The sequence below is a fragment of the Capra hircus genome, chromosome 9, assembly GCF_001704415.2.
Source record: "Capra hircus breed San Clemente chromosome 9, ASM170441v1, whole genome shotgun sequence".
Taxonomy (NCBI): Eukaryota; Metazoa; Chordata; class Mammalia; order Artiodactyla; family Bovidae; genus Capra; species Capra hircus.
The window spans coordinates 32,635,406-32,639,571 of record NC_030816.1 but is presented as its reverse complement, the minus strand read 5'-3'; the positions used below and the strand labels follow the sequence as shown (position 1 = coordinate 32,639,571).

At 42.2% G+C, this 4,166-nt stretch overlaps 1 pseudogene; it reads right to left on the bottom strand.

The window, feature by feature from the left end:
* LOC102182037 lies at window positions 2,835-3,090 on the bottom strand (annotated as a pseudogene).

Sequence of the window (4,166 nt, the reverse complement as noted above, 5' to 3'; positions counted from 1 at the left end):
CTGACCCAGATATTGACCCTGTGTCTTCTGTGGCTCCTGCATTGGCAGGCAGATTCTTTACCACTGAGCCACCAGGGAAGCCCACACCCAAAACTAACACAATGTTGTAAATCAGCTATACTCCAATACAAAATAAAAATTTAACTTTCTAAAAAATATAGTTAACTGATTGTAAACATAAACCACACCTACAAGTACCATCACAGAAACATCTAGATCAGTGTTTGACCAAACACACAAGTAGCATTGCCTGCCAAGTTGGCATATCAAATTAACCATCATAAGGACTCTGACAGGTCATATTCTTTGTTACAAACATTAATTCTTTCCCATCCTAGTGACATCCTAGCAAATATACTTTTCTACTCTATGAATTGACTACATGACTTGCTTTGGCAAACAGCACATTCTGCGATGCATATTTCAGTGTGATTTTGTGGTTTGATTCAGCTCAGTCTGGCTGTTCCCCATCGTCATGAGAGTGGGTTTGTTCCATAGAAGAGTTTCTCTTTTATTTTTGATCCCAGAGTGAAGACAGTCTGTAGAGCAAACCAAAATTTAAACCCCAGCCTGGATCAGAGCTGAAGCATGAAGCAAAGCCATCATCATTAACTCTCAGTCACTGACCTGTAAAATAAGGAAAAATAAAACCTTATTTCTTTCATAAACTACTGAGATTTGAGAATTGTTACATAGAAAAAAATCACTAGTAACCGGACATACAAGATATGTTTGCAAAACTTGCCACATTTTGATGGCCTATGGCATTGTACCCAGTCCATTTATGTTACCAATGACAAATATACATTTGCTGATTCTTACCTGGATACACAGTCTGGACTCTGATGTAGAAACTTTATCATTTACAAAACAAAGATAGAGCTACTTAAAATTTATTCAGGACTTACTATGTTTCAGGCAATCTTCTGTGCCCAGCATACACAAATGTGAATGTGATGCAATTTCTCTATTTGGAAGCCAATAGGCTAGTATGGAAAACTGTTCACCCTAATGTGCAGAATAAGGGGAGCATGACATTAAATTCTACCTTGTGAATTACAGCAATGTCTCTCAGCTAACCAAAGACTTCCTCCCATGCCTCAGCACTTAACTTGTGACAACTTTCTTCCAGCGGCTCCTGAGAAAGAGCCTATCCCCTTAAAACCAACATTCATCTAGCCACCTCTTCACCTAACAGAATGGCTTTGTTAAGAGAACACAAGTGAATGACTATAATGAATCATGATTCAGAATCCTGTCTTTCCTCCTAGTCTGTAAGTATCTCATGAAATTCAAATCTGAATATCGCTTCTCAACATTCGGGGCTGTCCATCACCAATCCCTGTCAATCCCTCAGCCTTATCTCCTCCCACACCCAACAAGAGCATCTCCCTCCATCAAGTTTCTTGCTGCTGCCCCGTGGTGCTGCATATGCTGTTTATGCAGAAGCATTCATCTCTCAGCCTCTCACTCATCCTTCTCAACTTGGTGCTGGAACTGGAACAGAATTCTGTCTTCCTAGCGGGGCTCTGCCAATAACAGACAGGCATTAGGGGAAAGGACTGGGAATGGAAAAGAATCTTGTTCTTTCCTATTTCTCTCTACTTCTGTCAACATCTTGAAGACTTCTTTAACCTGGAAGGAGCAACTAGTTGGTTTCAGTCGCAATAGCAGTTCCAGTTTGCTTTTTTTTTTTTTTTCAGACTCCCAGAGCCAACTTATCATTCTCCCTCAGATACAAGCAGCAGTCACTCTTCTGAGGTTTGAGTCCTGCCTTCCTGGGGCCACTCGTCTAAACTTCTAAACTCTAATAATACCAACTTCTGTTTGCTCCGCAACCCCGGAGGCAATTGCTGCTTCCTGTGTTTACTGCCTCTAGGATACCTCTTTAACCTCTTATGCCCTTTCAGTTCTCTAGGAGAAGGCAATGGCACCCCACTCCAGTACTCTTGCCTGGAAAATCCCATGGACGGAGGAGCCTGGTAGGCTGCAGTCCATGGGGGCGCAAAGAGTCAAACATGACTGAGTGACTTCACTTTCACTTTTCACTTTCATGCATTGGAGAAGGAAATAGCAACCCACTCCAGTGTTCTTGCCTGGAGAATCCCAGGGACGGGAACCTGGTGGGCTGCCGTCTATGGGGTCGCACAGAGTTGGACACGACTGAAGCGACTTAGCAGCAATACCTGGCCAGTAACCCTTTATAGCACATTCTCCCTGCCAAACAGTGGTATGGTTCCTGTTACCTGACTGATTCCAGCTGATACACCTTAATACAGCATATTTACCCTTCACTCTTGATTTGGTATTACTTTTGCTTTTATTCCTTGTTTTCCCCTTAAGCCGCTCATCCTCGAGTACTCTACCCATATGTCCTTGATGAAGATCTCAGTCCCAAACCCCTCTCTCCCTCTGAACTCCCAACAGCATCACTATCACCAGAAAACACACCATCTATGGAATATACCCTTGGGGAGGGCTCAGAAAGACTGGTTTGAGAACCAACTCTGCTGCTCACTAGGTCTTTCTAAGATTCAGATCTCTTAAGTATATAAGGAAAGCCTTTCTTTCAGAACTCTGTATTCTAAGTTTCCCATTGGTAAATCTTGTCTTTCCAAGGTTAGACCTCCCTCGAGGCAAACAGCTTTGTCTGAAACATCTTCAGTACACCTCTTTATCTTTTTTTTTTTTTTTTTTTTTTTTTTGGTTGAGGAAAGTCTGCTGACAGCTTTATTTCTTTGGGGAAGAAAATAAAAATTCACTCAGGAGCTCTTGTGGTGGTTCAAGGCCAGGGGTCGGGGGATCCCTGGCATTCTTGTTGATGGTGGTCCGCCTCAAGAAGTGGCCAGTTTGCTCTGGCTGGATCTCCGCTACACCACCATGACCGCTTTGCTGTCACCGGCTCCACTCCCACCTTCTTGCAGTGAATGAGCCCATCGTAGCCGAAAGAGTTGCGGGCCCTCAGATTATTGGGTGTCCGTGCTGTAGGCCTGCTTGTTTGTCTTGATCAAGAAGCTGTAGCAGTTGCACATGACCATCCATTGCAGACGCACAGACATGGCTGCAGCAGTGGGAGATGTGAAGGGCCACCCCTTTATCTATGCCAAGTCTGGCATCATTTTGCAGGCTAAGCACACAGAGGGCTCTCTAAACCCTTTCTAACTAAAATCTCGGAATTTGTGTGAACCATATTTTCAAATCGGTGGTCTGGGAACGAAATTCTGTCCACAAATATGACTTGTTTGGCCTACAGTGTATTTTTGTTAACTAGCTGCTATGATCTGCCAATTGAGAAATTTTGTATACAAATCTAAAATGTACCCTTTGGTTTTTCACAGATGAGAAAATGTGTGATGAGGAGTTAAAGCAAAGTGTCCAATGTCAAGGACTCTATCACGAGTAAAATGGTCACTCAAATATGAATGCCTCTTTTGATTTGGGGGGAGTCCTGAACCTCCTTACTTCTGTAAAATGATACCATGAAGAAGGAGTCGGAAGAGAATCCTATAACAAAGGAAAATATAAATCCTAAGCTATACTTGCCTTTGTCCTTTGCCAAATCCTCTTCTTGATTAATGCATGTACAGCAAGTTTTAATACTGTGCATAATGAGACTGCCTTAACACTTTTTCAATGCAGTGTTATTTTCAAATAATTATAAATGATCGACGTTTCATTTGTATTGGCATTCATAATTCACGGAATTCACTGTGATTGATTTTGAAGAAAACTGATACCAAGGTATTTGTTCTCTGTAATGTAAAATTAATAGCAGATGCATAACTGAGGGAAATTTTTTCCTGCTGTTTTCGTAGTTACCAAAACTCTTGAATTCTGCTCTCTGTGTTTCTGTCCCACAAGTTAAGCTATCTCCCTTACTAATGTGATTGCCTGCAGCATTTAAAAGCAATGGCTACTCTCTCTTAAAACTCTTCCATTGTTTAAATTTTTTTCATGGTAATAGCAGTAACTGCCATTTACTGAGCACTTACTATGTGCCACACAATGAAGAAGGAAATAGCAACTCACTCCAGTACTCTTGCCTGGAGAATCCCATGGACAGAGGAGCCTGGCAGGCTACAGTCCATGGGGTCAAAAGAGTTGGACATGACTTAGCAACGAAACCACCACCATTTACTGAGCACCTACTATGTGCCACACAGTAG